The sequence below is a fragment of the Pelodiscus sinensis genome, chromosome 18 (assembly GCF_052426305.1).
Source record: "Pelodiscus sinensis isolate ZL-2025 chromosome 18, ASM5242630v1, whole genome shotgun sequence".
Classification (NCBI taxonomy): domain Eukaryota; kingdom Metazoa; phylum Chordata; order Testudines; family Trionychidae; genus Pelodiscus; species Pelodiscus sinensis.
The window spans coordinates 33,057,525-33,070,368 of NC_143069.1; the positions used below are offsets into that span (position 1 = coordinate 33,057,525).

General features: G+C 63.2%; 1 protein-coding gene across 1 annotated transcript in view; it reads left to right on the plus strand.

The window, feature by feature from the left end:
- LRRC4B (leucine rich repeat containing 4B) overlaps positions 1 to 12,844 on the plus strand; it is a 42,271-nt gene that overhangs the window by 2,909 nt on the left and 26,518 nt on the right. The window lies entirely within an intron of this gene.

Consider the following 12,844-nt stretch of genomic DNA (forward strand, 5'->3'; position numbering starts at 1 on the left):
CAGGGGCTGTGGGGCGGGGGTGAGGGGCACCGGCAGGGCTGTGGCGGCAGGGCTGGGGGGGGGCAGGGGCTGCGGGTCGGGAGTGAGGGGCACTGGCAGGGCTGGGGGGGCAGGGGCTGCGGGTCGGGAGTGAGGGGCACTGGCAGGGCTGGGGGGGGCAGGGGCTGCGGGTCGGGAGTGAGGGGCACTGGCAGGGCTGGGGGGGGCAGGGGCTGCGGGTCGGGAGTGAGGGGCACTGGCAGGGCTGGGGGGGGGGGGGGGGCAGGGGCTGCGGGTCGGGAGTGAGGGGCACTGGCAGGGCTGGGGGGGCAGGGGCTGCGGGTCGGGAGTGAGGGGCACTGGCAGGGCTGGGGGGGCAGGGGCTGCGGGTCGGGAGTGAGGGGCACTGGCAGGGCTGGGGGGGCAGTGGGGGGGCAGGGCAGGCAGGGGCTGCGGGTCGGGAGTGAGGGGCACTGGCAGGGCTGGGGGGGCAGGGGCTGCGGGTCGGGAGTGAGGGGCACTGGCAGGGCTGGGGGGGCAGGGCTGGGGGGGCAGGGGCTGCGGGTCGGGAGTGAGGGGCACTGGCAGGGCTGGGGGGGGCAGGGCTGGGGGGCAGGGGCTGCGGGTCGGGAGTGAGGGGCACTGGCAGGGCTGGGGGGCAGGGGCTGCGGGTCGGGAGTGAGGGGCTGCCCCATTTCCTGTCCAGCCCTGCGATTTTACGTCTCTTGACGCTGGCAGTCCCTCGGCGGGTGGGGGGTGATAGATGGGGGGAGCCTGTCTAATGGGGGAGGGGGCAGGAAGGGCTGGGGGATGTCGGACAAAGAATGGGGGGCTGGGGGGCGGGAGGCCAGGCCGGGAGGGGGGAGGGAGCCGAGCGGCGAGAGCCGGTCTCTGCATCCTGCCGCATCGGCAGGCTCCTCACGTCCCCTTTGCCAGGCAGCCCGGCTCCAGCGGCTGACATTGAGACGGGGCTGGGGGGGGGGGGGGATGGGCCCCACGCTGAGGGGAACCCCCCCACACCCTCTCCCCTCCCCTCCCCTCCCCTCCCTCCCCACTGTGCCCAGCTCCCCTGGCCTGCAACCCTCTGTTCTGGCTCCGCACTCGTTGCGGGGGTAGGGGGGGGAGACTCCTGGGGACTCTCCCCCGCTCTGGAAGGGGAGGGGGGTCTAGTGGTTACAGCAGGGGGGCCAGGACTCCTGGGGACTCTCCCCCGCTCTGGTAGGGGAGGGGGGTCTAGTGGTTACATCAGGGGGGCCAGGACTCCTGGGGACTCTCCCCAGCTCTGGGAGGGCAGCAGAGTTCAGTGGTTAGGAGGAGTTGGGACCCCGAGGTCTTTCCCCAGCCTCTGGGTGACCTCTCCCCCCCCCCCCCCATGGTGGACGCTAGCGACTTGGCCTGTGGGCAAAGTTACAGACTTGCCTTTTCGGTCTCCCCCAGGCTCCAACCCCCCCCTTCTGTCCTCTCATTGTTCTGCAGCTGCGGGGGGGGGGGGGGGTTCCACCCCACTCACTGCAGCTCCCCCCCCCCAAGGGTTGTCCTTCCCTCTTGCACACAGACCCAGGGTGGGGGGCGCCGGCACAGGGAGTCCACAAAACCAAGCCAGGGATAAGCACCCAGCAGTCCCGGCTCCTGGCCCTCCCCTCCCCCAGGGGGCCGGCCTGGGGGAACATAGCACCCTGGGGGCACTTGTATTGGGGTGGGTCTGACCCTGGCAGGCATAGCACCCCCCTTTCCACTGGCATGCATGGGCCCCCCCACATCCACCACCCCAGCGTTGTGCCCCTAACCTCAGCACAGCGTCCCCTGCATCTCACCCTTTCCTGCTACCTCTGCCCCCCTGCCCTACCACATCGCCCGCCCCCCCAGCAATACCCAGGCCCCCTCGCTCCTCACCCTCTGGCTACAGTGTCCTGGGCATAGGCCCAGTTTGCTTGGTCCCCCTGCTCTAACCACTAGCCCCCACTCCCCAAGGAAGGGCAAGAACTCAGGGGTCCTGGCTCCCAGCACCCTGCTCTAACCACTAGCCCCCACTCCTCCCATGGAGCCTAGAAGGGGAGCCAGGAGTCCTGGCTCCCGGCCCTCCCCAGCTCTGGAGAGGAAAGGGGGTAGCTGGTTCTTGCTTTCCTCCCAGCTGCTCGGGTGCGGAGCTGCACGGGGCCAAGGTCCCTGCCCTCCGCAAGGTTTGTGTGTGTGTGTGTATAGCCACGCCAACCACCTGCGGGCACAGGGGACCAGCCAGGGCACCAGCAGGTCGGGCCGCCCCTGCATGCGCAGGCCTGGGCTCGGTCGCTAGAAGTGAGGGAGAGGCAGCGGGGGAGGGCCCGGGAGCAGACCTGGGGCTGGGAAGGGGAGTCGGGGGTAAAAGGGGTGTGGATATACCACGGGTTTGCCGTTGTTCCCTATGGGGTACAGTGTAAATCACTCGCACCGCGGGTCTGACACCGGCCCCGATGACCAGCTGTGTAGACACCGTGCACTGCGGGTTACCCTGTAGCTAGCGTGTGTCTGACACTGATCCCAATGGCTGACTGTGTAGATACCACACACCATAAGTTACCCTGTTACTAGCACGTGCTTGACACCGGCCCCGATGGCTGACTGTATAGATACAGTGCACCGCTGGTTACACTGTAGTTAGCACATGCCTGACACGGGCCCTGATGGCTGACTGTGTAGATACAGTGCACCGCTGGTTACACTGTAGTTAGCACATGCCCGACATGGGCCCCGATGGCTGACTGTATAGATACAGTGCACCGCTGGTTACACTGTAGTTAGCACGTACCTGACACAGGCCCCAATGGCTGACTGTGTAGATACAGTGCACCTCTGGTTACACTGTAGTTAGCACATGCCTGACACGGGCCCCGATGGCTGACTGTGTAGATACAGTGCACCGCTGGTTACACTGTAGTTAGCACGTGCCTGACACGGGCCCTGATGGCTGACTGTGTAGATACCACGCACGGCAGCTTACCATGAGGATAATGTCCGGTGGGATACCCTGTAGCCGACATCTGTCACACACGTCCGGGCTGGGGCTGGTGCACAGGACGTGAGTGCTGCGTGTCTGGGCTGCGGGCCCTGTGGACTGGCCCTAGGGCCCAGTTCTGTGGCCGTGTGTGCAACAGGGCTGCCTGTGTGGAGGACCCGTGCTCCCGGGTGTATCGGCGTGGGGATACCTGTGCCAACAAGTGTCTGGTGCTGGAGAGGGCGTCCCTGACCCCGGATACAGCCGCTGATAACCCAAACTCCCGCCCCTGCTCACACCCACCCTCATAGCCCCCACCCCAATGCCTGACCCCCCAGTCCTAGCCTTGCACCCCCTCCGACCATCAGCCCTCAACCCGCACCCGCCCCTCACGCCCAGCCTGGTAGCCTGATGCCTGCCACCCCACACATTCATCGGGCCTAGTGATCAGGACCCCTGAATCCCCTCCCCAGGATCCCTCAGCTGCTCCCCTTAGCGCTGGGGGTCCAGGGAGGCATCCTCAGTGGCCCCTCCGATGGAGCATATGTGGGGCATCCTGCAGGCGAAAGGAATGGGAGAGAGCACAGCCTCCCCTCCTCCCCCCGCCCCACATCACCCTCCTGCCCCCAGGCTGCTCCCTGTTCTTGTGGTGGGGCTGAAATTCGGGGAGGCCCCGGCTCTGAGTATCCGGAGGTCCCACACTGGCCTCCTGAGGCCTGGGCCTTCAGCCCTCTCCTCCCCCCAAACCATCCTTGTGTCGTTTCCCCCCCTGCTCTGCCCCCACTGGCCGGGCCTTGGGCACGTGGGGCAAATTCTGGTCTCCAGCGAGGACCCTGTTCTGGTCCACGCTCGCCCGTCCCCCCCGCTCCATCTCCCATGGAGCCGTCGGCGGGATGGGGACCGCGCACGGATTGGGCCGGGCCTCTGGCGCCTAGAGCGAGTGTACAAACTTCAGGGGGGACATTTGCCCCAGTGCCAGCCCTGCCCCCTCCCCTCTGCCCCATGCCCCCTCCCCCTCGCCCCATGCATCCTCCCCCACCCCAGGCACCCTCCCTCCGCTTGCCATGAATCGATTATTTCAGTATTGATCCTCCCAGCTGCTTCCCTCTGGCTCCAGATCCGATTGGCTGGATAATTAATTGGATGTTTAATTAACTCGTTTACGTGTTGATCCTCTTCCCCCCCCCCCCCGCCCTTTCGCCCCAGGAGATACATTTGCGCCCAAAGCATAACAGATCTTGCCCCCTCCCACTCCAGTCCTTCCTGCTCCCTCAAACGCCTGCACTGGGTCCCACTCCTGCCTCTTCCCCATCCCCTCTCCCCCCACTCCTGCACGCCTGCCCCCCAAGAATTCCAGAAAGGGCGCGTCAGACCCTGCCCCTGTCAGGCAGTTTCTAAAGGACGCACATTGGGGACACTCGCATGGCTCTTCCCCCGTTTGAATCCCACCCCGGCCCCGGCCCTAGCCCTGTGGGTTAGAGGACGGGGGGGGGGGGGGGGATGTGTGTGCAGAGAATACAGCCGTGGCAGCTGCCCCCTTCCCCCCCCCCCCCGTGTACAGCAAGGGAGGTGATTTTGGCGTCTGCCGGCGGCTCCGACGTCGGGTGCCCCCGTATGGCAGGTGCCGCGCGGACCCCGGCTGAGATTGGAAGAGGGGGGGCCCCTCAGGGGAATGAGCTGTCTCAGTGAGCTCTCGCACTAGTGCAAAGCACGGCGGCACGGGGCTAGTGCCCGCATGGGCGGCGACGCCGGGAGGGCTCCAGGGCTGGAGCAGCCGTGTGTGTGGGGGGGTGGGGGGGGACCAGGAGTCTAGGCGTGGCTTGAGGAAGTGGGGAGGGGGCAGAGAGTGGCAGGGGGGAGCCTTCGGGAGGAGGCGGGGCCGGAAAGAGGCGGGGCCTCAGGAAGGGGCGGAGCCTCAGGCTGGAGCACCCCCTGGGCAAAGTAGAAGTCGCACCTATGAGTCCCTGTTTCTCAGGGCCCCCAGGGCAGGTGGGGGAGAATCGGGGGTGGGTGGGGGGTGGAACAGCCGCACTGTGGCTGTTAGTTATTACTAGATTTACCCAGAAGGGTCCTGGACTCAAATAAGTTTTGTTTTTCTTTCTTTAAATCAGTGCTCTGGGGTTGAGGGGTTCAGGGTGCGGGGAAACTCCAGCCCCCTCTTACCGCAGCAGCTTGGGGCCAGGGAGAAGCGCCTCTCCCAGCCAGGGGAAGGGTGCCCTGGCGTCTGCCCTGCGCTGGCCCTTTAAGGAGAGCCACTGAGGCAGACACAGCCAATCAGGGCCCAGCCGGGGCTGTATAAATAGGGCCTCCTGGTGGTGGGGGAGACTCAGACTCAGTCCGGCTGGGGAGCAGGAGGGACCTGGCAGCCAGGGAAGCTGGAGGTATCCTGACGTCGAGCAGGGCTGGGGACAGAGCCAAGGGAGCAGAAGACTGCAGGCCCACGCCAATGCTGAGTGGCCATTCCAGACAGCAGTTTGCCCCTGAGGCAGGGCCTAGAAGAAGACTGGCAATGAGTCAGGGGGGCTGGGGGGGTTCCCTGAGTGGGAGGACCCCAGAGTGGGGGGGGTGCTGCGGCAGGGCAGTCTGGGAGGGACGCGGGCCCTAACACAAAGTGGTGTGAAGAGGGAAAAAAAAAAAGTGACGGCAGGTGTGACTCCAGCCAAAAGGGGGCGCTGAAGAGCTAATGCCCAGACTCACCAGCAGGAGGCGCTGCAGTTTCTAAAATATCTAGTCACTTATTTATTTGTATTCCTGCACGTCTAGGCGAGGGAGAGTCAATTATTTTTTTGTCCAGGTGCAAATGCAACCCCCCCAGCAAGGGATTTGAACCTGGGACCTCAGCATAGGAGCTAGAAAGCTTAAGCTTAAGCATTGCGCAAGAGGGTTTTTCTTGTGCCAGAAGGGGCAGTGTAGATGCTCCTTCTGGTGCAAGAGCCTCTTCCTCAAAAATGGCGGCTCATTAGATATGCAAATGAGGCTCAGCAATATTCCACGCTTAGCCACATTGGCATATTTCTGGCGCAAGAACCCGCCAGAGTAGACATAGCCTAGGGCTGTGTCTAGACTGGCAAGTTTTTCCGGAAAATCAGCCGCTTTTCTGGAAAAACTTGCCAGTTGTCTACACTGGCCGCTTGAATTTCCGGAAAAGCACTGACGATCTCATGTAAGATCGTCAGTGATTTTCTGGAAATACTATGCTGCTCCCGTTTGGGCAAAAGTCTTTTTCCGAAAGACTTTGGCACAAAAGGGCCAGTGTAGACAGCACAGTAGTGTTTTCCACAAAAAAGCCCCGATCGCGAAAATGGCAATCGGGGCCTTTTTGCGGAAAAGCGCGTCTAGATTGGCCACGGACGCTTTTCCACAAAAAGTGCTTTTCCGGAAAAGTGTCCTGCCAATCTAGACACACTTTTCCGAAAATGCTTTTAACGGAAAACTTTTCCATTAAAAGCATTTTCGGAAAATCATGCCAGTGTAGACGTAGCCTAGGTGTGCAGGTCACACAAATGTCTCGGTTAAGGTCTAGTCAAGTTCCAGACTCGGGAGGAAAGAAAAACAGAAATAATGACAACCAGGGTAACCATGTGTAACTTAAAGATTTTGGAGCCTGTTCCGAAGCTTCTGCTGCTCCGGATTCGGCCCTCGGTCCGCCTGTCGACCAGCCCGTCACGAGCCAGGAGCGTGCGGCGCGAGGCAGGTTTTAACGCAGATCAGAACGACAGGCCCACCCCACGGAGCTTGCAAACGAACTGTAAGAGGAGAGACAAGGGAGGGGGAATATGAATACACAGGGACGGAAGATTGAAAACACGGGGGTTGTTTAGTCTGGAGAGGAGAAGACCAAGTGGGGCGGGTTCGCTGTTTTCAGGTTGTTACACGGAGGGAGGAGGAAAAAAAAAAATTTCCCCTTCAGCTCTGAGCCTATGTCTACATTGTGGGTTTTTTTGCGGAAGAGGATATGCAAATAGCACGCTCATTTGCATGTCTCCTTCCGATTCTTTTTGCGCAAGAGGTTTTGCCGCTCTTGTTGGAAACCCCGCCTCTTTTCGCAAGACCCCTTATTCCTCAATCGCGGCTTTGCGAAAAAAGGGTTTTTTCTGACACATGGTGCTGTCGACACGGGGCTTTTTAGCGGCAAAACCTCTCCTGCAAAAAGAATCTGAAGGAGATATGCAAATGAGCGTGCCATTTGCATATCCTCGTTTGCAAAAAAAACTTCAGTGTAGACATAGCCTGAGGCTAAGACACTGGCCACAACCAAGGGCAGTTTGAGCTGGACATTAGGAAAATCTGCCCAACTCGGAGGGCAGAGAGTGGCGGGTGGGCAAGCCTCGGGGAGGGGGCGGAGCAGGGCCAGAAGGAGGTGGGGCAAGGGTGGAGCCTCAGGAAGGGGCGGAGCTGCAGGATGGAGGGGGTGCCGATCAGGTTACCCAGTGGAATACATTGACCAGGGAGGTTGTGGAATCTCTATCACTGGAAAATTTTAAGAGCAGGTTAGACACGCCTGTCGGAAGGGTCTAAAGCAGTGTTTCTCAATCTTTTTTTTATAAAGTACCCCTTAAAAAAATGACATGTACCCCCAGTACCTACAGTTGTCAGACACGCAATCTTTTTTTCTACCATTGCAACACGTTTGTTTAAACAACTTAATCGTAGCCAGGCGGGCGATAACGTTTGGGTGTAAAAAGTACAAAAATAATAAAGAGCTGTAAAACTTACAACAAAAATTCAGTTTTCTCCACATTTCAGTTGTGTTGAGTACCCCTAAGGGGGCTCCTACCACTGGTTGAGAAACACTGGTCTAGAGCAAGGGGCTTAAACTGCAGCAAGGGAGGTTGAGGTTGGACATTAGGAAAAAGTTCCTGCTTGTCAGGGGGCAGATGAAACGCTGGAATAAATTGCCTAGGGAGGTTGTGGAATCTCTGTCTCTGGAGATATTGAAGAGCAGGTTGGACAGACGTCTATCAGGGATGGTGTAGATGGCGTGTGGTCCTGCCGTGGGGGCAGGGGACTGGACTCGAGGACCCCGCGAGGTCCCTTCCCGGTCTAGTGCTCCGTTCCTTACATCCCTGCCCCTCCACAGTGCCGGGCCTCTTCCAGGAGTCCGTTTTGTCCTTGGGCTCCCCAGTTCCACCTCCCTTGAGAACAACTCGTGTACAAAATCAGACCCTGACACACACAAGTGACCCAGCGCGCTCCCCCTGGCTTCCTCTCTGAGTTGTGATAAAGTAACTCAATGGGCGTGGGCGTGCTGGCCGTACGTTGTAGTGTCTGGGCTCCACAGCCGTACAAACAAGTCACCGGTGGAAATTTTCGCTCGCATGGCCTTCGCTCGCACGCCCGTTTCACGGGGCCTGTGGTGAAGCGGGGCGACAAGGCCGGCGGCGTGCATGCTGCCCCAGGAAGGCCTGTGCGCCCTCCCTCTGGGCAGGTGTGGCCCTGGTGGAGAGATGCTGGATTGTTGAGTCCCGCCTCGGGGGCCGGGCATGGGACTAGACCCTCCCGCGGTCCCATTCAGGCCTGTGCGGCACCCGGGCTCGGCACGGTGCGCTGGGGGTGGCGCGCAGCAGCAGGGTGTGCGCTGCGGAGGGTTTGTGGGTGTCACTGCAGAGGAGAGTTGCACGGTGCTACCGTCCCGGGCGCTGCGGGAAAGGCAGAGCGAGGCGCGACGCGGGGGGAGCTGATGCGGGCGACGGAAAAGGAGGGGGGTGTTTTTAAACGTGCGGAGGGGCGAGGAAGGAGCAGAACTCCCCCCTCCTCCCCGAAGGAGCCGGTGGCGTCTCCATCCCTTGGGGGCTTCAGATCCGGGCTGGGACGCCTTCGTGGAAGAGGGGGGTGCCGAGGGGGCAGTCACGGGGCTGACTAGGTGGCCAGACGCCAGACGAGGCAGCCTAACGTGCCCTTCTGGCTTTCCACGCCGACGGATCACGGTCGGCGGCAAGCCATGAGACTTCTGGCAGAGGGGACTCGGCGGGGAATTTCGGGGGGCAAAGTGGCAGGCTGGCGGTGAGTCTTGTGGATTTTTTTTGCGGGGGGTGGGAGGGTGTTTCCGGAAGTCCCCCTTGCGGGAGCCCTGGGCTTAAAGGCGAACGGGACGGTGGGGGAGAGAAGGTTACAAACCGGCCCCGAAAACAGAAGGCAAATTCAATGAGCCGCAGAGGGCTCAAGTCGCCTCCCTGGGAATCCACGGGGCGCCTGCCTCGTGGCTGCTGCTGGCCCCTGGGGTCACCCCATCTCCAGCCAGCGGGACCGGCATTGGAAAAGGGCGATCCAGACGCGGAGGGGGGCGGAACGGCTGCCGCGTGAGGAGAGGCGAGTAAGACGGGGACCTTTCGGCTGGGAAAAGAGGAGGCCAAGGGGGGGATGTGACAGAGGTCGATGCGTTCCTGCCTGGCGCGCAGGGACTGTGCTCCCTCTCCTAACACAGCAACATGGGGTCCCCCAGTTAGAGCGATACGATTCGCATCAATGCTGGAATTAGGGGTGCGGGGAGTGCTGGGTTGTACAGGGGTTTACAGTTTGGTTCAATAGCTCCCAGTATTCAAATAGTTTCAGCCCCCTGCCCCCAAAGCTTAGGTTTAAAACAAGCACAAGGCACGACGCACAGGCAGCCTGTGGAACTCCTCGCCGCAGGATGTTGTGAAGGGCAGGACTGTAACATAGTTCAAAAAGAGTTAGATAAATTCATGGAGGATAGGTCCACCAGGCTGGGCCGGGAGGGGGGCCTTAGCCTCTGTTTGCCAGAGGCTGGGAATGGGCGACTGGGAAGGGATTAGGGGATGTTTCCCCGTTCTGTTCATTCCCTCTGGGGCACCTGGTGTTGGCCACTGTCGGCAGACAGGACACTGGGCTGGATGGGCCTTTGGTCTGACCCGTCTGGCTGCCTTGATGTTCTTATTTTTGTTAAAAAAAATCTTTTGATTTGTGAGCCAGTCTCTGGATTTCTGGGCCCTGCATCATGATTTTGGCACACAGCGCAGGTGGTGAGATGGGAGCGGCCTGATGGGAGAAATGTCGGAGCTCCGGAAAGTTGGGAGCCGTCCCGGATGGGGCCAGCGGGGTGTCGTCAGCCCCAGGAGTTTTAACCCCCCCCCCCCCCCGGAAGCGCCGTCTCTTGGCCTCCTGATTTCTGAGCCGTTAGCTGGTGCCCGGACCCTTTCGGTGGCTTCGTGGGCAAAACAGTGGGTGTGGAGAAACAGCGGCCCCTGACTCTGGGAGCCGGCGCTTTACAAAGCCAGCCCCGCAGGGCGCGAGGGCGGGGCTCACTCAGGGCGACGCCCCCTTTGTTCATTCCATTCCATGTGGGGACGGGGGGAGCGCGTTGACCGGGGTGGGGTCCGAACTCCGCGGGACTCGGCCCCCGCTTGTCCGATCCCCAGTCCGGATGGATTGTGTCTCCCAGCGGGAGAGCTGGCCCCCGCCCCGAGCGCTCCGCCGGCCCCACCGTTCAAGCCCTCCTCGGAAAAGTTGGCCCGGTTTTCTGGTGTCGCGGCTGCGTTCCTGGGAACCGTGCCTGGCGAAGGGGAGCCGGCTCGGTGCGCGAGGGAGATGTCAGGGTGTGGGAGATTCGGCCCCGTGGCCCGAGAACTGTGTAACTCTCCCGGGAGCCGGTGGGGACAGGCCCTTCCCCCTCTGTCTGAAACCTGCCCGGTGAAGTAAAAGCCACCCCCCCTCGGGCTGTTTGGGGTCCCCTGGGGCGATGCATTTGGGAGCCCTGCTTGGTGGTAGCTACTCGTCCAGGCGCCCCTGTTTCTCGCTGGGTGTCGGGGCCACACCTGGCCCATCCAGGGACCCCGTCTGGGTCCGGAAGCCGCCTCCCTCTCCAGAGGTGAGAGCAGGCCATGCCGTAACCCTTCCATCTCCCCTCAGCTGCCTAGTTGGCTGCCCCCCCCCACCCCCCCGCATCCCACGCCCCCACCCTGTGTGCGCCACACAGCTGGGAACGTGACTGGATTTGCTGGGGGGTTTTTTGAGAAGAGAATCTCCTTTCGGGTGACAGTCGCCTCATGGCTTGGGGGAGGCCGTGGGGGGAGCGAGGCACCCCGGGGTGGGGGGCCCAAAGGTCCTCCGGCGTGGGGAGGCTGAGCCTCGGGCTCTGGGCCGCGTGAGGCTTGGACAGCGGCGGCGGCCGCCGCGGGGGGGTGAAAATCCAACCCCCGCCCCGAGAGACGGCCCCGGTGTAGACAGCGCTAGGCCGCGGGGGGAGTTCTGCCGACCTGGCTCCCGCCTGCCTATGACGGGGCAGTGGTGTGTCGGGCGCTGGGGCTGCAGGGGGACCAGGTGTGGGGGGGCTACGGCAGCTCCCTGCTGGGCCTGGCACCGCAGGCTGCGCTGCTCCCCAGAAGTGGCTGCAGCCGGCCGGGCTCCTAGGTGGGGCGGGGGGCGCACTGGGCTCCGTGCCCTGCCCCTGCCCTGTGCACTAGCTCCCCACTCCCATGGGCTTGGAACCGGCTCTTTTGGGGGCATCCCGGTCTGCGGTGCCAGGAGAGGCAGGAAGCTGCCTTAGCGCCGCCCCCGCCCCGGAGTGGGAGCCGCTCCTGCCCCGGCCCTGCCCCCCAAAGCCAGAGCCCCTTGTGCCCCCCCAAAGCTCCCATTCTCTGCCCCACCCCGCAGCCCCCATGCCTGTCCTTCGGCGGGGTGAGGCGAAGCAAAGTGGGCAGCGCGCTGGTCGGGCCCGCGCCCGGGGAGCTGGACCCGGAGAGCGCGCCTCCACTTAGCCAGCTGCAGTGGAGATGCCGCCTAGGCTGGGGGGGCGGGGGGGCTCCTGCCCCCCTCGAGGCGCTGGCGAGGCCGGCAGACGTGGTGACCCAGCGCTGTCTGCGCCGTAGGCTCCGTCTTGCGGGGGGTGGGGGTGGATTTTTCACACCGGAGGGACGCCGCCGGCCCGAGGCGCGTTCCTAGGGCAGACCAGCCCCAGGCTGGATCAGCAGGGCGGGGGGACCCGCAGGGAAGCGGAGGAACCTTTTGTCCCGTCCGTTGGCTCACGAACCGTCCGCGGGGAAACTGAGGCAGGAAATGAGACGCGAGGCCGTGGGCAGGCTCTGGGCGGGAGGTCAGGCAGGTTTGAAGAGGGGGCTTTGGAAGACTGGGCCTGTGGGGTTCGGTAATTCACAGCCAGGGGGACCCTCGCCTGCCTAGCCGGGGTCCGGCGCCAGGTCATCCCCGGTCCCAGCCCATATCGGGGTCGTGCTAGAGCTGAGCAGGGGAGGCCTGCTGGCAGGGGGCTGGCTGCTCCCGGGTTCGGAAACCCCCGGGGCGCGAGAGAGGCGGCCCCGCGAGCTGGGCACTGGCCTTGGGCGACCAGCATTGCCTTCCGCCTGCCTCGGTTTCCCACTGTCCGGAGGGCTAGTTGTGCTGCCCGGGGGGCTCCCCAGGGGGCGCAGGCTGGACCAAGGGCTACTCGGAGTTTGTGGGGGCGGAGACGAGCTGGGGGGAGGCCAGTGACCCTGAGAAACCCAGGCCAGGAGGGGCGGGAGTTTAAAGGGCCTCCTGATTCCTAGGCCAGTCGCTCCATGTTCCAGGTCTTGCTCGGAGCCTGATGCCCTGGAGGGCTGGGGAGGCAGGTGGGGAGAGGATGGAGGGGGAAGGTGCAGGGGGTGGTGCCTGACTGAGGAGGGTAGAAGGGGGAAGGGGAGGTGCCTGCGGGGGGGGGAGGGGAAGGTTCAGGGGGACACAGGGAGGGGGAGGTGCCTGCGGGGGGGGAGGTTCAGGGGGAGGAAGGGAGGGGTGTCCATCCAGGACGGAAGGAGGGGGAAGGTGCAAGGGGAGGGAAGGAGCGGGGAGGTGTCCCGGCGGGGGGGGGGGGTGTCTCGGGGGGGGGGGGGTGACAGGGGGGGTGTCCCGGCCGGGGGGGAAGGTGCAGGGGAAGGCAGGGAGGGGTGTCCATCCAGGACGGAA